The sequence below is a fragment of the Podarcis erhardii genome (assembly GCF_964252035.2).
Source record: "Podarcis erhardii genome assembly, chromosome: 4".
Classification (NCBI taxonomy): Eukaryota; Metazoa; Chordata; class Lepidosauria; order Squamata; family Lacertidae; genus Podarcis; species Podarcis erhardii.
In genome coordinates, this window is record NC_138508.1 from 64,351,096 (window position 1) to 64,377,784 (window position 26,689).

The 26,689-nt window shown below is 39.6% G+C and overlaps 1 long non-coding RNA gene across 1 annotated transcript; it reads right to left on the minus strand.

Annotated features, from left to right (window-relative positions):
* On the minus strand, window positions 1-26,689 carry LOC309340270. The gene is made up of 3 exons (XR_014155914.1): window positions 26,434-26,689; window positions 25,166-25,285; window positions 1-118 (listed from the first exon to the last, which is right to left on the minus strand). It is a non-coding gene; the product is annotated as an uncharacterized lncRNA (long non-coding RNA).

Here is a 26,689-nt window from a genome sequence, read left to right on the forward strand (position 1 = left end):
TTTTTTCTGTCATCCATCTTCCAGTAAATCCACGAAGGTCACAGCAACTTGGGGGCCTCACAGACGGTACTTTGCCAGCCCTCCCTAAAACCTGGCATCAGTCCTGGCATTGTTAAACCTGTTTAGGTAAAAAAAAGATGCTATCTCTAGGAACACTGGCATTGCATCATTCTGTTATTCATTCTATGAGTTCTTTGAGGGTCGGACTCATAGAATCATAGAATTGCAGAGTTGAGGATCATCCTCAGTCCAACCCCCTGCAATGCAGGAATATGCAGCTGTTCCATATGGGGATCAAACCTGCAACCTTGGCCTTATCAGCACTATGCTCTAACCAACTGTGCTACCCAGAATGGATTCAATTTATAAGAAAAGCAATTCTGGTTAAACATTAGGAAGAACTTTCTGACAGTAAGAACTGTTCAGCTCTGAAGCAGTGTCATCCCTCTATTGCAGGGATTTGGACTAGATGATCCTTGGGGTCCCTTTCAACAATTCTATTCTTTTATCCTGTGATTTGATTTATTTGTGTGGGATTTTTTAATTTTATTTTTAAAAAGCACTATCTTTCAAGGTGTACCAGCCTTTGAAGGCTATCCACTAGTACACTATCAAAACAGTAAGTATAAAATGTGGTGTAGCCTGACTGGCTGTTTTCTGGGGCAATGAGCATTTCTTTTATTTGTGCTGTGATTTGTACTAAATATAATTAACTTTAACTAGGGATGGGCTTAGTTTATTTATTTCCAATTTTCAGTTCCTATCAAACAACCAATAAAGGGTAAATTCAAGTCAGATTCTTCACAGTATATTCTGTTCCCTGGAGATGATAAGCTCCTGATTATCTGACAGTTACTTCCTAGCAAAGCAATCACTTCTGCATTTTCCCCTCCAAAACAACTTTTAAAAAATTGCTTCCATTTGTTATTTAAAATACTATTTGTTTAAATAATTCCTAACACTCAGCTGCTAGCTCTGTGGCATAATTAGTGTTTAGCCCTTTGGTTAGCTTTGATTGTTATGTGCCTTTGTCCTGCAGAGAAATGTTTCTGCTGCTACTTTAGTATGCATGAACTAAAACTATGTTTCCACTTAATGAAAGAAGACGGAAAACTTTGAAGCAAATGGCTCCTATGCATTAAGCTCATTATTTATTCATCTGTTAGAGTATAATCCACTTCCCTTTATCTGAATTTTGTAAACCCCATCTCTTCAGTATGCATGAAAAGGTATGCCACCTGGAGAGTGTTGAAACACAATTAGTATATACGCACATGTAAGAAATACAGCCAAAATTAAATGTCTACAGATGCGCATTTTAATCTGGGACTGGTCAGGCACAAATGAGCATGGACAAAAAGCTCATTCAGAACTCCCGGAGCCTCGTTTGACAATTTTCCCCACTTGAAAGAAATGTGGTTGTGGAATTTCTTCTATGCACACAATAAGACATTGCCTGTGGTGACTTCTAACTACATAGTCACAGCAATCCTATGAAGTAGAATCGCAGAATCGTAGAGTTGAAAGGGACCCAAGAGTCATCTAGTCCAAATGCAGGAACTCAACTAAAGCATCCATAACAGATGGCCATCCAACCTCTGCATAAAAACCTACAGTCCCTAGGCTCGCTTCTTGGCTTGTACCTACACCTGTAGGTACAAAATAACACTGCTGCCAAAGTTCCACCAATGCTGCACTTAAACCACAACAGAGCTACTTGTGCCTATCTTCTGTAAATTAAAACTACTACTTTATCCCTCCCACCATTTTTCCTAACATGCCTTGCCTTCTTCTGTTTACTTACCAGGATGGGGCAGGAAAGGGGAAAATAATGGCCATCTCTCGTTTGTTTGGACATTCTGAGGGGTGGGGGGATGTTGTAGCCCTTGGGACTGGTAGACTTACCAAGGGCTACAAGTCCTAAGAACCATTAGTTCTTTTCTCCTAGTTTGCTGTTCAGGAGCAAGAGGCACCCCTTCTCTAATTTCGCACTGCTTCTAGCCCCACTACTACTGGATCAGTAAGTAAAGGGGGAGTTTGTTTGGTGACTGAGGGGCTAATGAGGTTGTTTTGAATGGCTTGGGAAAACAGCTTTTATTTACCTGCCCCAGGGATGAGGTGAGCATTCCTGCCTCACTGAAAACTTGGACCCAATTTGTGTGTTAGCACTCTTCACCCTCCCCCTCCCCCACCAATTAAAACAATTAAAGACAATGAGCCAGAAGAAACCCAACAACCTTAACCAACCTGAGGGTTTGGACTGGTTTACAAGCCCTCCTCCAGCAAAGTAGGGCAGCAAATTGTGAAAACAGAACACATCACACAATCTGCCAATTTCCCCCCGTTTTACTGACAAGGTTTCACTGATGATGTTAGGCTTCTCCTCCAGCCTTGCCTGTCTCAGGTATTCTAATGTTCCATTTATATTTACGTTCTGTTTTTCAGAACAAACCATGATTTACTTCAGCATTTTGGATAGTCTGAAATCTTTTATGTTGCGCTGCTTCTCCTGGTTCATAAGTAATGTGGGGCCATATTGGCTTCTCAGTTGAAACAATGCATTCAAAGCCTTCTGCAGCTTCTGTTGCCCTGTTGCCTGTGTGTACTCTTGTAGAATAGAATTATGTCTAATGAATATGGTAACAGCATGTTCTCTCCACATTTGTGGTTTGTAAGTATTTTTCTGGTACAGCTGCTCTTAATGTACCTCATAAGCCTGGTGTGAAGCAATATAAAATGGCTGGTGTTATTGCCATTACCGTTATTAACAGCTCACTTTTCTCTTCCTTTTCTCCTCCTTCAGCCTCTAATGGAAAGCAAAACTGCACATACAAAACAAACCTTGAAGCAGTTGGATTTAACAACCTGTCTAATTGCCTGGTAAGATACCGCTTGACAACAAGATTTTAAAATGAATGCAGTACAATATTGCTTCTGTATCATTTTTCAAAAATCCAGTTCCAATCTGATCTACACAAATCAAATGTCAACAGTCTCGTTCAATGATTATTTATTATCTGACCTTCTTGTACTCTCAAGATGTACCTTTGCCAGTCACATAACTGAGTCCATCTGTTTGCCTCTGCCTTCGTAGGAGGTGAGCAAACTGGAGACCCTAAACATGATTCACATCCATCCAATAGAAATAGAATGTCCCTTAACTGACTGGCAACAAAATGTTTTGGGAACTGGGACTCCAGGAAAGAAGGCACATGAGGTTCCTAACTCAAAAAGGAATAAGATTTCCTTAATGCAGACACATGCCATATAGAATACACTGCACCGTCATTTGATGGCAAAATTCACAGTAGACAAATTGCTGGAACATATGGACAGGACATATTTGCTCCTAATATATTGTGTTTAGCCTGAATGATTTCTTAGTCTTTCTGCTCCTATATACTTTGCTATTCTTACTATTTTTCCCAAAATGTAGATCTTGTGAATGTCAATATATGTTTTCCAAGTATCCTCTTTAATAGATCTATATAGTTGCTCAATATTTCATGGCAAAATGTCACATTAGCATTAAACAATGCTGAGGATACCCAATTATAAAGTTAAATATCTACCCTAAGACATGTGCAGTGGGGTGTACTGAATGCTAATCAAAAGCTATGACCTGTATCATTATGCTGGGATTATGACCTTGGAAGCCATTCTACTGAAACAGGTTGAGTCAGCCATAATACTGAGATCAGCTACCAACAGCAGATGGTACAAAGCTACTGGGAGGAATTATAATCTTCGCCTAGCCCAGCTAAAGTCAGGTGATGTACTGAAGCTGTTGGACAAGATAGACATCCTCCGATTTCATTAGGACTCAGTTACAACTAACTTTAGCTAGATCACAACCCAAATTAATACCTGCATCTGAATATGACTACCAAAAACCATTGCCTTTGGGGGAAGGACCATAGCTCAGTACATACTTTGCAACTAAGAGGTCCCAAGCCTCAGTTTTCTGTTGCTCCCCGTGAAAGGATCTCAGCTTGTGGGGTTAGAAAGCCCCATGTTTGATTCTTGGAAAGTTCCTTTCAAACAGGCTACACAGTCCAACAGTCCAGCTTGTTATAAAACAGTTTCATATGTTCATGCACTTGAAGTGGTGTAAGGTGAGAGGAAACTTTTGCCAATGGTATTTTCACTTTATTTGCATCACTAAATTTGCAAGGCTTAGGCATGCAGCCAGATGGAATTACCTTAATGCATTTCTGTCCACAATACCCAATATCTAATAAGTGTTAGCAGAAAACCTAGCATTGTGTATAAGCAAAGAAATGCTTTCACATATTGTGATATTCTGGCAACACTGATGCATTTCAGTCTTAAAGGTTTTTGTTTGAATATAAGACCCATAAAAGTGGTTTGGGATATATGCTGCTCTGTTACTATATTAGTGATGTACAACTGACTCATCCAGGGTTAGAAGAAATATTGGTAACTGTAGTACTATATAATACCAGAACTCAAAATTTAGTATCAGCATGTTTGGTTGTTGTTTTTTAGTGTATCGGGGAACTGTGCATGTGGATTTATTTTATGTATGAGAAGTATCTAGTTCAGTGAAATCTGGCATCTGTGTCCTTGAGAATGAAGTTTTAAAACCAGTATTGAGTTGATCTCTGCCCCCCCCCCAATTAACTATATAGAAACAGATGTTTCTTTTTTTAGATGCTTGAAAGTGTTACCCCTTTTCAAGGAAAGTGTTTTTGAGACTTTTTCTTTTTTACAATCACTTTTATTTTTCCACACCAATCTTGAATATTTTTACATGTAGCTTTGTGATCAAACTCCAGAGTAAAGGTAAAGGGACCCCTGACCATTAGGTCCAGTCGTGGACAACTCTGGGGTTGCGGCACTCATCTCGCTTTATTAGCCGAGGGAGCCGGTATACAGTTTCCGGGTCATGTGGCCAGCATGACTAAGCCGCTTCTGGCGAACCAGAGCAGTGCACGGAAATGCCATTTACCTTCCCGCCGGAGTGGTACCTATTTATCTACTTGCACTTTGACGTGCTTTTGAACTGCTAGGTCGGCAGGAGCAGGGACCGAGCAACAGGAGCTCACCCCGTCGTGGGAATTCGAACCGCCAACCTTCTGATCAGCAAGTCCTAGGCTCTGTGGTTTAACCCACAGTGCTACCCACGTCTTGCATCCAAATTTTTTTTCATGTGATTCTTGCACAGACATACTTACCTGGCAGGATAGATACAGTTATCACATATTTAGGTTACTATAACTAAGGACACAACTCCCAGTTGCAGCAAGGGCAGACTTTAGATTTTCTAATTTTAGCAGCACCTTGTGAGAGGTGCCTCGCTCCACCTTGTCTTCAATTCTGCTCAAGTCACTATACTATGTCATAGTTGTGATGCCTTGCAGTGCCCCCTAGGCTTGGCACCACCTCTGATTGCAGTTTCTCTCTTTCTCATCTTTCCAATCTTAAAATCAGTTCTTCACATTTCTACAGCAATTTGAAATATATGGATAATTACATATGTCAGCATTCATATGCATTTTCTTGTGTTATTTTCGCATGTGCACATGTGTGTGCACATGGCACATTTTTGTATACATTGGTTAAAGGACAGCATCACAAAATTCAAAGAAGTACGGATTTTGAAGGATAGCTGTATATAGGTGCACATATTGGTCACAGCATGCAAATTAGGTGGTTTTTCATTAAAATTTGAGCAAAAATGACTTCCCTCCCAATTCTAGCAGATACCAATAATGGAAATTTGTGATAAGATTTATAGAAAGGTTTAGAAATCCAGTCCTGAATATATTCAATATTTAGTTTTAAAAGTGTGATTCCTTTTTAAATCATTAGCTGTGTATTTTTTAATGTGTAATTATAACTATATGAGATAATCCGTCACCCCTCTTTGAAGTAAATGGAATTGTGCCTTGTTTCTGAACAAAGCCAGTACAAATACCACTGTATTGTTTTATATTTACCAAGTGTAGAATACCAGTAATTTGGAAAGAAATGTAAGTGCTATTTAGGAATAATAACATTGTTACCCACCTTGCCCTCCCTAAATGGTGCCTCTGGGCATCTTTGAAGGAGAGTGATCAGATTCCTATTATCAACCACTAACAGACACAGGAAATTGAATTAATATAGTAAATGTTGAGTAATTTAGTTAAGGACTTTCTGTTCATAGGGGCCACTGGATCACAGAGCCCTTAAATAATTTATTCCATCTTTAGCTAATCAATTCAATTGTGCATGCCTGTTGATAATAGGAGTCTTACCAACCTTTTCCAAAAACACCCAGAGGCACCATTTAGGGAGGGCAAGGTGAACACCAGTGGGAAATATTGTACACTTGCACAGTCATTTCCCTTTGTATACACTATGTGTTTCCCTTGTGTAGAAGATAATAGGAAATTATTGTGGGCGCCAGAATCATTGCATGCATTAAAGCCCCTTGTTCACAGCCAATGAGTCTTATACACAAAAGAATTTCCAATTATCTTCTACACAAGGGAAACACATACGTAATATATCCACTGGGAAATGCCTGTGCATGTACAAAATGTTTACCTCTCTCATATAAGGAAAGGAGATTTTTCCATGTGTGAGGGATTCAGCACATGCAACTAAAGGGCTTTGTGGGCCCTGTGCTTTGGCCAGTGGTTTTAGCGTCTAAACATAAAGTGCGGGGAACAAGACAAATTAAAATATATAATGGGGATTCTAATGGTTAAGGCCTATTGATGTGGACAAACCACTTGAAGGGCTCCAGCTAACCACTTGTCCTCTTGAACCTTGCTCACAGTGGTTCACAAGAGTGAGCCGGAAGGGGTCAGCTGGTTGAGTCTAGTGAGTTGGAAATGTCTTGTTGTGGGAGGGAACTGGTACCATTGGCCCTTAAAGAGGTGGCTGTGCACCCTCTCCCTGAACTCTGTAGTTTTATTTTTTTTTTTATAATAATTTTTATTGATTTTACAACATAAAGAAAAAACAAAACAAACATAATGCGACTTCCCCAAACCTCCCCTTCACTGCATCCAAATTTCAAAATTTTTAGCAATTCTTCATCCCATTTTTATATTTAATTCTCTTTAAAAAGAGTTTCTGCTTTATAAATTTCGATTTATAGCTGTAATTCTTAGTGTCCAATCCCCTGACATCTTAACATTCCGAAATTTTACAACAATTTTTAAGATAGATTTTAAATTTTTTCCAGTCCTCCTCCACTGTCTCTTTCTTCTGGTCACGGATTCTGCCGGTCATCTCTGCCAGTCCCATAAATTCAGTCACCTTGGTCTGCCATTCTTCCAGAGTAGGTAGTTCTTTAGTCTTCCAATACTTCGCCAAAAGGATTCTTGCTGCTGTTGTTGCGTACATAAAAAAGGTCCTATCTTTCTTTGGTACCAATTGGCCGACCATGCCCAAGAGAAAAGCCTCCGGTTTCTTTACAAATGTCCACTTAAGGATTTTCTTAATTTCATTATAGATCATTTCCCAGTAGGCCTTAATCTTTGGGCAGGTCCACCAAAGGTGATAAAAAGTTCCTTCACATTCATTACACTTCCAGCAATTGTTATTGGGCAAATGATATATCTTTGCAAGCTTGGCTGGGGTCATGTACCACCTATAGATCATTTTCATTATGTTCTCTTTCAGGGCACTACATGCCGTAAATTTAATACCTGTGGTCCATAACTGCTCCCAGTCAGCAAACATAATATCATGACCAATATCTTGTGCCCACTTAATCATGGCTGATTTAACCGTTTCATCTTGTGTGTTCCATTTTAGCAGCAGATTATACATTCTAGACAAATTCTTAGTATTGGGTTCTAGCAATTCTGTTTCTAACTTTGACCTCTCCTTCTGAAATCCTAGTTTTCTGTCCTGCTTAAAAGTTTCATTAATCTGGTAATAATGTAACCAGTCTCGGACTTTAGGTTTCAATTTCTCGAAACTCTGTAGTTTCAGCTTTTCACCATCATATTCTACAATTTCACAATATTTTGGCCAGTCTGTATCCATGTTCAATCTTTTTACCGCCTTAGCTTCCATTGGTGACAGCCACCTGGGGGTTTTACTTTCAAACAAATCTTTATATCGATTCCATACATTATACAATGCTTTCCTAATAATATGATTTTTAAAATTTCTATGTACCTTTACCTTGTCATACCATAAATATGCATGCCAACCAAAACTATTATCATAACCTTCCAGGTCCAGAATGTCTGTATTCTCAAGAAGTAGCCATGGTTTCAGCCAGCAAAAAGCTGCTGCTTCATAATAAAGTTTTAAGTCCGGCAGGGCAAAGCCCCCTCTATCCTTTGCATCAGTCAAAATCTTGAATTTAATTCTGGGTTTTTTGCCCTGCCAGATAAATTTAGATATATCTTTCTGCCACTTCTTGAAACAGTCCATCTTATCTAAAATTTGCAATGTCTGGAACAAAAACAACAATCTCGGCAATACATTCATCTTAATTACAGCAATTCGGCCTAACAAGGAAAGTCTCAATCTTGACCATATATCGAAATCTTTCTTCACTTCAGCCCAGCATTTCTCATAATTATCTTTAAATAGATTCACATTCTTAGATGTTAAGTTCACCCCCAGATATTTTACCTTTTTAGTAATTTCCAAACCCGTTTCTCTTTGAAAACTATCTTTTTCCCCCACCGTGAGATTTTTTTCCAACACCTTTGTCTTGTGTTTATTCAATTTAAAACCTGCTACCTGACCAAATATTTCAATAAGTTCCAAAACTCTTTTTGTACTAGTTTCTGGCTGTTGTAGTGTCAAAACTAGGTCATCTGCAAATGCTCTTAGCTTATAATGTTTAGTTCCGACCTGTATACCTTTAACCAGCTGGTCTCTTCTAATCATGTTAAGGAAAACCTCCAGTACCGATATAAACAATAGAGGGGAAATTGGGCATCCCTGTCGTGTCCCTTTCTCTATTGGAATTTCATCCATAACCATACCATTTACAATAAGTTTGGCCTTTTGCTCAGAATAAATTGCACTTATACCATTTTCAAAGTTCTTGCCTACCCCCATTCCTTGGATTGAACTCTGTAGTTTTAAAACATATATTAGCTAGTTCCTCTCCCTTCTTAGGCAAGATGCTCAAGATGGCGGTGGCAGGTATACTCAAGCTTTTTCAGTCCAGGTTTTGTTTCTTGTTTTCATTGGAATTCTCCAATATCTCTAACTATATGAAACCCACACTGGGACCGCACGGTGAAAGGCTAAAAATGTGCATAAATTGATAGATGAAATTTATTAAATGGTGTCTTTTCCCATTCTGTCAACCCATACTAAGTCAGAAATGAGCCCCCCACCCACCCCAAGCTAGGGATATTCTGACAAGCAAAAGTTAATCACCTGATTAAATGCTCATGAACAGGGTGAGCAGGGCTCCAGCCTGTGAGCAACATCAACCACTGCTTCTGTCTTTCCCCCCTGTTTTCAAGCCCAAACCTATTTATGAGGAATGAGCATGATGTGAAAAGTAGAAAACAACTCCAGACATGAATTGTATCTAACTTTATAACTATATTAGGGTTTGGGGGGGTTTTTTGTTTTAATTCTAAGCTTAAACAATTGAGACAGTTAAAGCATATGTAGCTGTAGTATGAAACTTGTTGAAAACTTAGTGGGACTTTTTTATTTGAGCAGAGTATTTTTCTTTTAAAGCTGTTGTAACTTTTTATTTTGTTTCATGCAAGCCAACTTCATAAGGGCACCTATCTTTGCTTTCTCTTTATTACCACCTTGATCTGACCACACTGTTCTGTTCTCATGGATGAAACAAACTCTATGAGGCAAACCTGTCCTGAAAAATATTATCTTCAAAAGGTTGAGTCATCTGTTTGATGTACCATTTTATAAACCATTAAACCATGTCCAAACTATAGGTCTTTCAGGAACATAGTAAGGAGACTGTGAAAACAAAGTCTAATAATAATGAACTTTTAACAATACAGTTGTACAATGTAGTAGAACCTATTGATTAGCAAATAGTCAACTTGAGGTTTGATGTCTGTGTATTAAAAAAAGGGGTCAGTGCTGAAAGCGGGAAGATTATTTTAGGAGATTTTAAAGTGATATATATATATATATATATATATATATATATATATATATAGTTATTATGTCTTTATCAGCTCCTCAGATTGATGCCTACAATAATATTCAAACAAAACAAATTATAGACATAATTATTAGTATGGATGGTATTAGTATGGATGGCAAACACTGCAAATAAATTCTAAGGAAAAATGCAAACACCTGGAATTTCTGGACTCCAAAAAATATTGCAAAATAGATAAATTAATAGAATCCATGGGCCCTCAACTGATTTTGGTGTAATAAGTGTTTATGGAATGGGCCGTAAATAGAATATGGTAAACACTCAAATCCCATAGCATTGCTACAGCTATGCATGTGAATTGGTTTCTGCCTTCTATTAGCTTCCTGTTTTAACTGTTTTATTTGTTATGTTATTTTAATGGGCTTGTTTATTGTACATTTGAATTATTGGTTTTTGTTTTAATGTTTTGTCGAACTGGCCTTATACTGTATTTTAATTAGGTGTGGTCGTATTTTTTTAACAGGTGTTATATCTGTAAACCACTTAGAAACCATTTTAGTAATAAGTAGTAAGAGCAGCAGCAGCACCAATAATAATAATAATAAACCTGGCTGCTTGTGTTGGTGTTGAACACCACCCAGACCTGATTGGGCTTTGCAAGGAGATGGAGATTTAATTGTGGAGAGGATGAGGAGAGATCGGATTATGAAGCCTACCTCTTTAAGTGGGATAGTGGTTCTTAAATAAAACCACAGAAAAATTAAAAGGCATTTGAATCAGTTGAATCAGTAGTGCTGCCCAAAGTGGCACACCACTACTGAATTGTCATTTTCCCGGCTGTGGCAACACTGCTTCTTTCTGGGACTGGAATGGGGCAGGGCAGCAATGAGGGAAAGGGAAGCACTGGAATTGGCAGTGGCAATAGGCACAGAATATGTACAGGAGTTGGGAGGGCAGTTCAATGGTGGTGCCATACCTCATGTACTATGACTGATTTGGATGAAACATTGTATGAAGTAAGGGATAGGCTTCTCCATCCAATTTCAGGGGAAAGTTTACCCAATATTGTGGTAGTGCCAGGAAGTGTAACTCTTTAGCTTTCCCAATAGCAATGAATAATAGCATTTTACATCTAATATGTAAAAATAAATGTATGTTTTCAGAGTTACTGCTTGAGTAGAGGATTAACTTGCCCACCATCCTTCATGGCTCTAGTTTCTTTGGCGAAGCAGACTTTAGCCATCCTTTAACAACCTTGCTGGATGTCATTCACCCTTCCCATATTTTCTTTCATTTTCAGTCCAGCCTTTTTCTAGCTGCGTAATTCTCATTTCTTGTACATTCTAGAATGTGACACTAAAATATGATAAAGTCCATGAGATTGGCTTTTATGATACAGGACGTATGATGTCAATATAATAGAAAAGGCCTCAGTCAAGTCGTACAACCAGTCATTAGTCCTTGGGTTGGCTGTGGCTTCTAGGATAGGAGTGCATTTGGTGGGCTAATGTGACAGCTGTAGCCTTTTAATAATTCTCAGCATCCCCTGCAGTCATGTAAAAGTCTGTGTATAACCTCTAGGATGATCATTTACTGCAGATCTCTCCTGCCATTTCTGTAACAGCTTGACCCACATGATCAATGATGTAGTAGCTTAAAAACAGACAGGCTCAAAGCCAGCTAAATAATAATGCTAGAGTAATAACACAGGAGAGGAAGGTTGGTTCCATCGTTCATGCCATAGCACGGCATATTCTGTCATAAAAGTGATGGGGCTATAGACCAAATTGTCTTTTTGGAAAAAAGTCAATGGAGAAATATCACTCATGGGGCTTTGGAAGAGACAGCTGATGTTTCCTCTAAATGGTGTGTCAAAGGCTATTTGTGGTACAACATGGCGCTAGACATTTGGTAGGCATTCCCTGTATTGAGCAAATCTGATGGAAAGTCAATATTTATTGGCTTAATTCAGTATGTTGCATTACTTTATTAAGATCTGCTTCATTTCTCATGCTCCAGATTTGACATTCTACCGCCAAATCAGGAGTCTAGGAGAAAACCCTCTTTCCTGAAAATAGGTACTTGTAATATCAATGTCTTCAGCTGAACTGGCCTTCCTTCCTGCACAGACTTCACAGTGGTCCACCTGCCCCATCTGCTGTTTAGAACTCTGCAGCTGAGGGATCAGGGCTGGATTGCATTGAGTGCCAAGTGCCTTATGGCGCTCTGATGGAGACCATATCACAACAACCAGTCTGTGACTGAGATATTAGAGCTGATCCAAATCTGTATTGGGGTTCCATCAGGCCATTGTGACAAAGGTTGGTATTAATGAGAGGGTAATCTTGATGTCCTATTAGCATGTAAGACATTCACTGGTTATGGTGATTTGGACCTCACATTTTGTTTTAATTTTCCTAAAAGTTTTGTTTTGATATGATATGGAAACATGGCCATAGAATATTGTTTCTGCAGCTATCTTGGAATGATTATTTCTGTTTTCTTGAAAATAAGGATTGGAACATATCTGCATTTTGCATGGCCATACAGCTGAAAGCACTATGTAGAGAGCCATTTACTTGATGGCTAAAGTGCAGATCAGTGGTGCTGGTGTTTCATAAAAGTAGTTTTTCATTTCCTTTTTCTTTCTATTTTTTGCAATCAATGCATTGTTAATTAAATGGATAGTATCAACTAAATTTTATGCAGAGTAGACACATTTAAATTAATCAACATTTCTAAGTTAGGTCTATTAATTTCAGTGGGTGTTCTCTGAGTAGCTGAATACCGCCCAGCTTTATTTTATTTTTACAATCCACTAACTAAAAGAGACAAACACCTTAGTTCAAATATATAAGAAGCATATACCACAGTTTGCAGTCAAATCAAGTTATGAAGAAACCATGAAATTCAGATCTGACATACTTTTAAAACCTAAGAGGAAGGCACACTTAGCAAACCCTCACCATGATCAACTCCTGCCCAGAAACCTATGTCCCAACTGTGGAATCCAGAATTGGCTTCCACAGTCACTTACAGACTCACTGCTAAGACCACGTACATGAAAGACAATCTTACTCAGCTATGACTGATCGCCAAAGAGAGAGATTCGGAACTGGCAAGAGGGACAGAAGCAGGTTGATAATTTTAGATTTACTGTGTTATTTTCCATCCTCAGAAATACATTTCTAAATTCTGTCCTAGTGTGGGGCAGGACAGAGGAAAGGAGACCTTAGGATCATTTAAATCACAGCCACTTCCTATACTTCTGCAATGTACCCTTTTTAGCCCAGCTCACATTGGGCTTTGATGCAGTTAAAGATTGAGGCTCTGGTGTCAAAGCTACCTCTCGGATGATGTAACTCCCATATTCATTTATGGAGGTTGCTTACATGTCCAATGGCTTCTGGTACCCTTTCCCAAGGACCATAAAGGTAAAAGGTAATGGTACCCCTGCCCGTACGGGCCAGTCGTGTCCGACTCTAGGGTTGTGCGCCCATCTCACTTAAGAGGCCGAGGGCCAGCGCTGTCCGGAGACAGTTCTGGGTCACGTGGCCAGCGTGATGAAGCTGCTCTGGTGAGCCAGCACCAGTGCAGCACACAGAAATGCCGTTTACCTTCCCGCTATAAAGCGGTACCTATTTATCTATTTGCACTTAGGGGTGCTTTCGAACTGCTAGGTGGGCAGGAGCTGGGACCGAAAGACGGGAGCTCACCCCGCCGTGGGGATTCGAACTGCTGACCATACGATCGGCAAGTCCTAGGCACTGAGGTTTTACCCACAGTGCCACCCGCGTCCCTAAGGACCTAAGGACCATAAAACTGCGCCCTAAAATCCTTTCAAAGTGCTATATTTTGTGAACACAGACTTTTGCAGACTGATTTCAAAAGAGTGGCTTGATTTGTAGGCATCTGTTGTGATCAGACTAGTACAGACTTTGATTGACTAATAATAATAATAATAATAATAATAATAATAATAATAATAATAATAAACAAGTTTCATGATTTATTTAATGCATTAAACAAATGCTAGCTACACTATGCAAACCTCCAATATTTTTATTCACATTCATGCTTCAGTCTCTGTGCAGTATTCATTATGCATTTTGAGACTACTGTGGACTACAAAATCCATGATTTAGTGTTATGGTGATCAAAGTACATCTACATGGAAATATTCAGAGCCTTCATAACATCAAAAATAGCAACTGTGGCAGCATAAATGGAAGCAGCTGAAATCTAATGGCGCTTGCAGATATTCTGCAGAAATCTATACCCCTGGAGAAGGTTTAATGGCAGAATTCCATATATTCGTAATCTTAATTAATATGCATAGTAGCTGAACTCTTCCTATGTGGTTGTAAACTGAATAATCATCCAAGCCATAATTTACTTTAGAAAACAGTGCAGAAAATATGTTGTAGCACTGTAATTAGAAACTAAGAAACTAAGCATTTAAGATTTAAGCAACATTAAAACAGATCTGATGCTTCATCTGCTGGTATAAATCAATCTTCTATAAAATATCATAACTGATTTCATGATACAATGTTATCTGCCTGCAGTGACATTTACAAGCATGCATTAAGAATGAATGCATCCCTTACTAGTATGCTTATATGTGTCAATATTTGTCAGTTTTTTTACTATTCAGTGCTTCTACAAATGTCCGCTTGGTCTTCTTTCAGTTAAAATGACCTTGGCAAATATCTGCACATGTGGTTCCTGGAGTATTTTCATTAATTGGGCAAAACAAAATCAGCTGTGTAATTGATAATGGTAAAGAAATTAACTATACATTAAACTAGAGTACCAGAAAGATTAATCTACTGATGAGGCAATTATTTGGGAATTCACATAATCAATAAGTATTTAGAAAGAATGTGAACATTTTCTATTACAAGATAAATCTATGCAAATGGTGTAGGAAATCAATAAACTATTGTCTTGTGCTGAATGAGAACTATAATTTGTCATGTTCCCACATTATTAGATCTATTGTCCAAATGTCCATCGAAACCGGCTAGTGAAAGTTTATTATACAACTTTGTCCTTAAAAAACAACAACCTACCTACATAGGGGCCTTCTGAGGAATGAGACAATTTCCGACTTCCATTTGTTTATCGTTCTTTGGTTTTGCTGTGCCTCCAAGTCTGGTTTAAACAGGAGAATTTCTCAAGCTAATTTTGGCATTGGAGCATTTACAGCAGAATACAATGCTGGATGAGTCTCCTGAACTACTGGAACTTCCTGGTCTGCAAAACATGCTATGGAAGAGCACTTCATAATGTCTGCCACCGAGCTTTAATTGATACATGGAAAGCTGTTTCAATTAAAGCTCAGTGGAAGACATTATGAGGTAACTCCTTCCATGGGCCTTTTTGTACACCCAGTAGGGCAGGCAGGTGTTGGTGAATTTTTTTTATAGAAAGGAAAACACAAACCACACATCTCACAGTGATAAGATGAACTTCACCTTGCACCCACCAAAATTCTAAACAAATTCTGAAGTTCCCTGCAAATAAAACAGAAAAACAGGAGGCAATTGGGTGGGAGAAGACGACTTTTGAGAAATTGGAGGACTAGCATAGACAGTGGCGAAATAGGTTGAACGATGGTCTGACTTGGTTTGAATAAGCCATAACGAATAGTCATAAGAATTGCTATCATCATATGTAATGCTAAATGTACCTTAGCTTGTTTTCACTGGGGTTGCAGTTTATCAAGAAATAATAAATAAAAAAAGCAGTGAAAGAAAAACAATTTGGTGTATCTTTGCAGAACTGGCTTGCGCGAACACTACAAAAATGCAGGATCAGGATTTATATAGATGACTTAGGGCCAAGCAAAGGTGAAGAAGAAACAAAGGTAGAAAAGCTCAATGGGGCTGATGTTTACTGCTACAGGAGGTCAAAACCTCTGAAGGCGAGGCATTCAAAAGCTGCTCTAAAGATCAGTCAAAATGCAGGCAGGGGAATCTGGAAAGGACAAGGCAAGAGGAAGACATAGGCATCCCGAGCAAGTAAGTGCACCTGTGAGGCTTTTTTGAATCCCATTGTGGCTCATTAAGTAAGTAACACATTGAAGCAGACAAAAAGAAGGATGTGTAGGATAACTTCCACAGTGCAACTTTCAGCATCTGAACTTCAAGAAAGCAAATACCTGGCTGATAATAAATGAAGGGATTTTCCCCCGCCCCAAAGCTGGGATCTGGATCCTAAAAAGCACTTAAGTAATTTCTGTTCATCTACAAAATTTATCCTTTGTTTAAAGTATCATTTTGTCATTCAAACAATACAATACTTTTTATACATGGAGAATTGGGCAATGAAATTAGTGAGTATTTTAGTGAAGTTAAACAAATTGTCACCTTTATCAATGTAATACAAAGACAGCCTTCAATCTTACTTCAAACTTACCTACGGATTTTTGATGACACATTCTGGAAAAAAAAATACATTTAAAAGTTTATATTAAAATAAACTTGAATGAGTCAGTGGAACATAGCTAGATGGTCTTGCCTACAATGGTGATAATGTTCTTCTGCACGCAACAGGTGCTTCATAAATTCATTTATTTATGAATAGTGTATCTATTGCAATAAAAAGGAGAAATCCTACTATTTTTCCAGAACTCCTTAATGGTGAGGAAATATGTAGATGTTTTCACCATGCTCTTAGAAGAAGAATATCAAATAGCCCCTTTTTTTCAGGAAAAAAAAAGGTTACAGCCATAATTGCTTAAAGTACTTAAATGTTTGCAGCAAGTGATAAAATAATAAAATAAATAATAATAATTCAATAAGGATGCAGCCAATAATTGTCAGTAGGGATGCAGTCCTGAAAAGTTTTTCCCACTGAGCTAACACACACAGGCACATAGCTTGAGGAACCTCAACTCTATTATTGATGGTTTGTGGCATCACAACCATTCTATTAAGTTTTTATTTTTTATTGTTTTAAAGACACTAGGGTTGACAGTGTGGAAACACATGAATTACAGGTTCCATAAAAAGTCACTGCATTTGAACTTGTTCCATGACCAGGCCTAAATTCAGTTTGGATTGAGACAATTGGAGATTGCAGAGTTTGGAGAAATTAAAGAATAAAGTGCGAGATTGGCTACATTACGCTCAGATTAAAGAGGCTTTTAAATTGGATAAAAAGTTAGGATTCCAGGTGGAAAAATCGAAATTGGAGACAGAATTGTTAGAACCTAAGAGTAAGATACTTTCAAGAATGTATAACTTGCTGCTGAGGTGGAATACACAGGATGAAACGGTTAAATCAGCTATGATAAAGTGGGCACAGGACATTGGGTATAATATCATGTTTGCTGACTGGGAAAAGTTATGGACCACCGGTATGAAATTTACGGCATGTAATGCCTTGAAAGAAAATATTATGAAAATGTTATATAGGTGGTACATGACCCCAGTCAAGCTTGCAAAAATATATCACCTGTCAGACAATAAGTGTTGGAAATGTAAGGAAACTGAAGGAACGTTCTTTCACCTCTGGTGGACTTGCCCCAAGGTTAAGGCCTTCTGGGAAATGATATATAATGAGCTGAAAAAGGTATTCAAGTATACCTTCCCTAAGAAACCAGAGGCCTTCCTTTTGGGCATTGTTGGCCAGAGGGTGTTAAAGAATGATCGAACATTTTTTATGTATGCAACAACAGCAGCAAGGATACTTGTCGCTAAACACTGGAAAACTCAAGATTGAAGAATGGAATGGCAGATGCAACTGATGGACTATATGGAGCTAGCAGAAATGACTGGCAGAATCCGAGACCTGGGAGAGGAAGCAGTGGAAGAGGATTGGAAGAAATTCAAGGACTATTTACAAAAACATTGTAAATTACACGAATATTAAGAAGGATGAGGGATTTGAAAATAATAGGGCACCATAAAGGTTGGTGAAAGGACTATGAGACGGAGTGAAGTTTATGAGAATAATAAACTTTGAATAAATATATGGTAAAATTAGATATTTAAGATCTAGATAAAAATATTCAAAGTTAGGGACAAAACATTGGAAATGTGTACAATAAGAATGGAAATAAGGAGATAAATTGCTGATCAAAGTTTTATAAATTTGGAAAGTAGGAGCGAGAGGCGTGAGGAAGTCCAAAAATGAAGAAAAGTTGGTCATTATATGATGACAAATTTTATGCTTGTTTTCTTTTTTGTTTGCTTTTTGCTTATGCTATTTTTCTCTGTTTATTGTATTAAAAAACTCTTAATAAAAAATTCTTTAAAAAAAAAAATTCAGTTTGGATTGGGGCTAAATAAGCAGTATCATCTAAGAATGCCTGCATCCCCACCCTGCAATGATCCTCTCCACCACCAGTGTTTGTAACTAGTTAGTCCAAGGTAATTGATCCAAGTCCAGCTTTTATAGGAATGGTTGTACCACTGCCATTTTCAAGGTGGCAGGGACCGCCACCTCATGCAATGAAATCTTAACCAGATTCTTGACCTAACCAGTCACACTTTCTCTGCTTGATTTAATAAGCCAAGAGGGACAGAAGTCAAGAGTGTTATGCTAAAGCAGCAATGCTGCAGCAAGCAAAGGCTCTAACAGCTCAGACAGCTGCTAGTGGCTGTAAAGCCAGACAGGATGTGTGTGACTGCTGCCATGGAAACAAAGGGGCAGTCCATCCTTATTGAGCACAGGATATGAGCTCAGTGTGTGTCATATGACCTGTACAGGATGTACATGGGTGGAGTTTGGAGTTTCTCTCTGTTTTGTTGAAGAGAGCTGACATCTTTTACTATATGACTGCTATAGACAGGAATAAAGCATGTAGTTACATTTCTGTCTGTGTCTGATTCCCCTCCCTGGGGATATGCAGGGAGGAGGAGAAGGAGGAGAAGCAGTTGGTGTGTTTTTCTCACAGCCTGAGGAAAATCGCCGGAACGGACCTCGTGCTGTTTTTCCTGCCGGGAGTCGCCGGAGGGAGGTCAAAGGAATTCAGCCGGTGCCTGAACAGATAGGCACACACCTCTGTCCGAGCCTGAATTCCAACAGTGGTAGCAAGAGCCAGATGGTTTCTACGATCCATGGGAGTCTGCATGAAAGAGTGGCAGAGCTGCTGTTTCCATTGCTCCATGGAAGCCTGAAGTAAGAGGCTATTTCTCTGCAGCCAGAAGCTCACCAGAGGAAGCTGAAAGCCAAGCTACGGAACTCAGGTATGAGATTTTCGGGCTTAAAAGTGTGAATGCAGATTGATTCATTCTCTGCTTCGAGGGAGCAACGTTTGGGAAAAACAGCTCCGAGAGAGAAGGACTCTGCATTCCAAACATTCCTGTGGTTTTCCTTTCCAAGGGAAAGAATGCAGTTGCTTAGCAACACAGGGCAGTTTCAAGATAAGGGCTGGAAGTGTTTTGACTAGGCCCTTAGAAACAAAACTCTTGAAAACGACATTCCAAGCGGCCAGTGTTATAGCTGCCAGGTGCACAGAGTGTAAACAAGCCAGCTATTGGATTTTAGAGGCTTGTGTTTGAGAGTCAGTGCAAAGACTCAAAATGGATGCTAAGAAGGGGGGAGCCCTGCCTTCTCCGCCCCTTTTGACCAGTGACAATTACGCATCTTGGTCTATTAAGATGAAGGCCTTGCTGCAGAATCAGAGACTGTTTGGGGGATTGAGAACCCCATCCCAGCAGCACCAACGCGTGCATGGGAGTCACAGGATGTGAAGGCCAGAACTGCTATAATTCTGTGCGTGTCAGATTCTCAGCTTATCCATATACAGGATTTACAGCACGCGAGAGATGTTTGGGACACGCTGAGAAGGACACATCAGAGAGATGCAGGTTCTTCAGCGTTGCTGTATTTTGAGAAGCTGACCAACCTGAGGCTTGCGCCTGATGGAGATGTTCAAGCGCACCTGACGGAAATGAAATTTCTGCGTCAACAGATGGTGGAACGCAATTTCCGTCTGCAGGAGGAAGTGTTTTGCTTCATGGTGATCAACAGCCTGAATCGGACTTACAAAACGGTTGCCAGTCAGCTGGGGTCTCTCCCAGCAGCTCAGCTAACTTCGGAGAGGGTCTTTGCCGTGGTTCTTTGTGAACATGACAGACTTGCCGCCCTGGAAGTCAAGGACAGGGGGAGACAAGAACGGAGTTCTGATACCCCCACTGCTACAGCTACTGGAGAAAATGCTGTAGCTTTGAACGTTGTCCAATGCTTCAATTGTGGACAAACTGGGCATCTTCAGCGGTACTGTAAGAAGCCATGTCAGAACAAGGGAGCCAAGGGCAGCTCCACGAAGTCTGAGGCGTCAGGCAGAGGTCATGCCAAGTCACAGACGAAGCCTGCAAAGGCTTTGATGTCGAAAGGAACCAAGCCAGATGTGGAGAACGTTTTTATCATAGACACGGGAGCGACATTTCACATGACCCATCGTAGGGATTTGTTTTCGTCGTTTAAGAAGCAAAGCTTCGTTGTACAACAAGCCAACGGTCAAGAGCTGGAAGCCACCGGAATTGGGACTGTGTATCTTAAAAGTCAGAACTTGACTATAAACAATGTTTATTTGGTTCCAGAGTTGAAGTACAATCTGCTCAGCGTTTCGCAGATTGCCAAGAAGGGACTAAAACTGTCCTATGATGATCAACACTGCGAGATCTACAAAGATGGAGAGTTGTATCTTTCTGCCAAAGAGAAAGATGGACTATATTTGTTGACTTTTGATCAAAGTGATTACATGAAATGTGATTCTTGTGATTCTAACATGATTTCTTTTGCAGGTGTAGCCAAGAAGAACACCAAGCAGGTCACCTCGAGGGTCGACAAGGCATTTCAGCGGGTGTATGCTGATGTGATTGGTCCTTTAGCACCGTCTAGAGGCAATGCAAAGTATTACCTAATATGTGTTGATTCTTTCACAGGTTTTGTCTGGATTTATCTTTTGGAGAGACCTAAAGAAGCCTTAGAAAGGTTTAAAGAGTTTTGTGACAAGGTTAAAAATATGCATGATGCTGACATAGATTGTCTTTGCTCAGATGAGAAGCCAATTTTTCTTTTACAGGATTTCCAGAGGTTCCTGAAGAAGAAAGGGATAAGACACAAAATTGCAGCTTCAGAAGAAGCTTGGAACAGATGTGTCTGTGTTAGGGTGAACAAAGAATTGCAAAAGGGAATGGAAGCGCAATTGCTTAGTTCACATCTGCCACATGAGTACTGGGCTGAGTCGCTAACGTCATTTTGTTATACGTGGTTGAGAAAGTTTTCAAAAGAGTTGGGAAGTTCTCCTTTTGAGAAACTGTTCCACAGAAAACCTTCTGTTGCCCATTTCAAGGTTTTTGGGTCTCATGTGAGAACAGAAGCTCCAGGTGGAGTAAAGAATGCCAGAGGCATTTTTGTGGGTTATGAAAAGGGTCTCTACAGAGTAATTTTGTCTGAATCTAGTAAGGTGATTCTCACAAAATTTCTAGAGAGTGCTCCTGAACAGGAGCGAGTGAGTGTTCACACATTTCCCACAGGTAATGATGATTCTGATGATGATGATGATGATGTTGATTTTGTTGAGTTCAGTAGTACTGATGACAGCGATAGTTCAGACAGCTCAGTTGTCACAGTCATTGAGAGAATATCTCACGTAATGACTAGACCCTCAGAAGAGGAGGAAGATGAACCACTGTTTACAATTGGTACTGGTTCTCCAAAGAGTCCAAAGGTTGAACCAGAAAGCAAAGAAGAGCAGCACTTCTTACGTAGGTCTGAGAGAGCAACGAAGGGTGTACCACCCAAGAGGTATTCACAAGAGTTTGCTAACCTAGCTGTTGCTATTGTAAACGACCAAGGTCAGATTGAAGCTGTGTCTGAGTCAGAGACAAAGGCACAACAGAGTGTAGTTAACCAAGGCAATGCAGATGCACTCATTCCTTGGAAGACACACAACCAGAGAGGTACATTGGTAAAACCAGTGGCGGGTAGTTCCAAGGGTGGAACTGAAACAACAGGGGAGTGTTATAAGTATAACAACTGTTTGTTTTCTTCTCTGGATGACGCTTTGCTCGCAGCACGCATTGATACTTTAGGGGGAGTATGTTATGCTAAAGCAGCAATGCTGCAGCAAGCAAAGGCTCTAACAGCTCAGACAGCTGCTAGTGGCTGTAAAGCCAGACAGGATGTGTGTGACTGCTGCCATGGAAACAAAGGGGCAGTCCATCCTTATTGAGCACAGGATATGAGCTCAGTGTGTGTCATATGACCTGTACAGGATGTACATGGGTGGAGTTTGGAGTTTCTCTCTGTTTTGTTGAAGAGAGCTGACATCTTTTACTATATGACTGCTATAGACAGGAATAAAGCATGTAGTTACATTTCTGTCTGTGTCTGATTCCCCTCCCTGGGGATATGCAGGGAGGAGGAGAAGGAGGAGAAGCAGTTGGTGTGTTTTTCTCACAGCCTGAGGAAAATCGCCGGAACGGACCTCGTGTTGTTTTTCCTGCCGGGAGTCGCCGGAGGGAGGTCAAAGGAATTCAGCCGGTGCCTGAACAGATAGGCACACACCTCTGTCCGAGCCTGAATTCCAACAAAGAGAGCACATGGTTGGCCACAAAATGACAAGCATTTTATCAGACTGTATAAACTCAAGCATTATCCCACACCATTTCACATGCTATGACATTGGACACTTCAGTCAGGACTGCAACTGCAGAATCAAGACCTCTCCAAAGTCGAGCAACTTTAATTTGGTTGTTATTTAAATATTTATAAACCACCCTTTGGTAGAAAATATAACGAAGGTGCAGAACAGAGAAACATCAAAATAGAGTAAAAACATCAATAAAATAGTAAAAAAGGAAAACTGGGTTCCAATGTACAGTTTTTAAAAGACATTTAAAAGAAAACAGGGATGACTCCTGCTGAAGTTCAGTTGGCAAAGCGTTCCCTAAATCAGTCATAGGCAAACTCTGCCCTCCAGATGTTTTGGGCCTACAACTCCCATGATCCCTAGCTAGCAGGACCAGTGGTCAGGGATGATGGGAACTGTAGTCCCAAAACATCTGGAGGGCAGAGTTTGCCTATGCCTGCCCTAACGGCTTGGTCCCTGGTGAAGGCTGACTGAATCTCAGAGACATAAGTGGCCACCCAAAATGTGCAGTCAACTGGTCACAGTCAGTCTTCAAGGGCTCCACAGTGGGAATCAGCAGCCTCTGGAGAACTTGTAGAAACTCCACCAGTTAGTTGTTTGAAGATCCAATGCAGGCTGCAACATGCACTTTCTTCACTGCTTGCAGTGCCACATGGTAGGCACGATAATGCACACTATGCAACCTCAGAGTGAGAGATGCACACTTCACCTAGTCATTTTATCTAATCATATTTTAGTGGAATTCTTCTTGCAACTTTACCTGCATCTTCTGTGCACTTGACTGCCCTAGGATTGCCTAGGATTAAGTTGACCTTGATTGATGCAATGAAATGTTTTAAAGCACTGCTTTTCAAAAATATAAATGATGGCTGTTTCTCCATCAGACAAAAATGGGGGGGGGGCACTTATTGTTTTAGAACAATTACTCTCAAGGACCTCCAGTTTCACTGTTGAAAATGTACAGTGATGTTAAATAAATGTACAATATGTTAAATAAAATTGCCTATAAAATATTGACATGCACATTAAGTGATTGCAAAATTGTATTCTGGCATGGCTCTTTTGAACAATATTTCACATCTGTACAATATATTAAAGCACTGAATTCAATTTGTCAATATAAAAGCACATGACCTCAGGCCTTCTGCAGTAACTATGCAAGTCCTGCATAGTTTGTAATTAGCAAGAATGAGGTTGTGCTCTCTTCCAGTTCTTTGAACTTCTGTCCCCTTCTTAACATCTACATTTTTTTTTTGTTCCACAGACCCTTGTTATAGGATATATGTTCCATCTGTTTTCATTGAATCATCCACTCACCTATTTTTATCTGTTTCTTTTTTAGAAAAATGTTTTATTCCACCTTCCCATGATTGCTCATATTATTTGAAAGCATATATATCCAAACAAGTATAAAGTAATAACACATAAAAGTGCAAGAATGCAATCAACCTAAAAACAAATGGGCTTGAGATAGGTCCCTGTATGTTTAGGAGGGAGAATGTGAACCCAGCTCTTGTGTAGTTGCCTCGTACAAATGAAGGCAACCACCGATAAGTCCATATCCCTTACAGGTGGTAAATGTCACTTTCTGAATAGAGAGGACCTGTAGCAGGTCCATAGAAGATTATCTGCGTCCCCGGTTTTGGGGGTGTTCATTTTTAAGTCCTGGAGGAGGAAACAATCAATATGTAAAACAGGTGCCAAAGTTACCATTACAATCCTATTAGAATCAGATGCATAACTAAACTGCTAAGCCCCAATGCAGCCCAAATAAGAAAGCTCTTACATCACTGTAAGAGACTGAGGAGAAATGCTGATGTTTCCAAAGCCTTCATATGAAGGTGAAGCTTCATGACAAGGAAGGAGCAGGCGCAGGATGGGGCTGACTGCAGTGTCAGGAGGAAAGTTGCAGCTCTGCAGCAGAGGGAGAGGGCGCTGCTTGTTTTTATTTACATTTGTAAGTCACCTCATAAAATAATTTCTACAGGTGATGTACAGAAAACCACATGTAAATCAAGGTTAAAAATGCAATAAATTACAGTTGATTCAACATTTAATCCAACACCAAGACAAAAGAATAATAAAAAATAAATGTTGGACACAGTAAACAAGAGACTTAATACACACAGAGGCACTCGGAACTAAAACCACCCCACTTGAGCTAAAACCACCCAACCAGCATTATGTGGCAGTGACTAATATTTAAATAGTATTAAAAGATATTAAAACTGGCCTGAGGTCTTTGCCCCTGGGATAGGCACTTTCCATTCAGCGGTTCATGTGAGCCAGAGGAATATTTTGTATAGGAACAGAGGGATCTGTCAATGTAGGTTTCTCTCAGTTTCTCATTTTTCCTATCTTAAATTACAGTTCCCCCCGCATACACATTTTAATGTGCATTTCTCCTAAATACACATTCTTGTGCAGTATTGCCAAATATATATATTTGAGGTTGTCCAAAATATTACCTGCGGAGCACTGAAGAGTTCTTGATAGATGGATTGATAAAGTACAGCAGCAGAGAGTTGTCATAGGTTTTTTTAACTGAAAAGTTTCATTTAAAAAACAAACAGAAACCCTATATTGATCTGCATTAAAAAGAACAGACAGAGAATAAAAACATCAAGAGCTCTACAGAAAGCATTCTGGACAACCTAACTTTGTGGAGGATGCAAAAAGAACTGGGGTGAAGCTTGAAATGTCTTTTTTAAAATATGCAAGCAATAATTTATATCATTTGCCAACCTCTTAATTGTTACAAGATAAGAAAGGCTCCCTCAGCCTGTAAAGCGAGATGAGCATCACACCCCCAGAGTCGTCTGCAACTGGACTTAACTGTCAGGGGTCCTTTACCTTTTTAAGAAAGAACAAGAAGCAAATCTCTTCTGGAGGAAAGAAACCCCTTTCAACTTCTTCCACATAATGCCCCTGGTTCTATTCAGTAGGCTTAATCCACATGGAGCTGCCCTTGTGCCTGTAAATTTTGCCCCAAAGTGGGGAAATTCTATAGACATTTTTGGATTCCCCATTATATAGTGAATGGAGAAAACAAATCCTAATTTTATACAGAGCCGTTTGGACCCATAATTACAGAAGTGGAAAAAGTACAGGGCAACTCAGAAACAATTTTTTAAAGGCACAAATGCAGACAAAGTAAATCTAGGGGCCCCTGCACACCCCTGGCTACCAGCACCCCCACTTCTTCTACAGTCTCCCGGCACCCAAAGGTAAGCTGGAAATTTCTGTTCCCCATGCAGTGCTGAGGCTTCTAGTGAGCAAGTTCATTATTCACTATTAATGAAGCTTCCTTACAACTCAAAAATAGAGTGATAGTTCAGAGGCAATAAAATACCAAGGTTGTCCCAATAAGTATTTAATACTTTTGGAAAAGAATCTGTTTGAGACCAATTGTGACAAGAAGGTCAAGGGAGGAGTAAAAAGAGCTTCTTCTGTGGTTTTTAGTGTGACATGTTTTATGGATGACCCCGCAGTCTACTCACAAGTATAGCTGAACTTCAGCTAAAGCTTTAGCATCAGTGTTCATTAAAATGGTAATAAAACTGTTTGCTCTCTTCATCCCATTTCAAAGCCCACAGCATTCTGGAGATATTTACACATGCCATATGGCCACACAAAGTATTATAAATTTCCACTGGAGAGGTTTTAGAATTCTAAGTTCTGTTCCCTTCAAAATGCCAGAGGAATCACAAATGCCTTAAATAACCCAAACATTTACCTTATCTATGTCTTTCTGTTTTATACCTCATTCTCCTTTCCTCTCCTTCATGTTTTGATTAAGATCTGTACAGTGAGTTCTCCACTAACTCTTGTGAATCACTTCCTCCAGTAGTGGAACTGTTCCTTCTCTCCCAGACTACTGTCAAGAGTCCTGGGATTTCTCACTATTTCAATGATTTTTTTAAGCTGTTGCTGCTGGCTCAAGGTTAGTTGTTTCTTAAAATGTGCCTACAACATCTCTTAGTCTTCTCTCT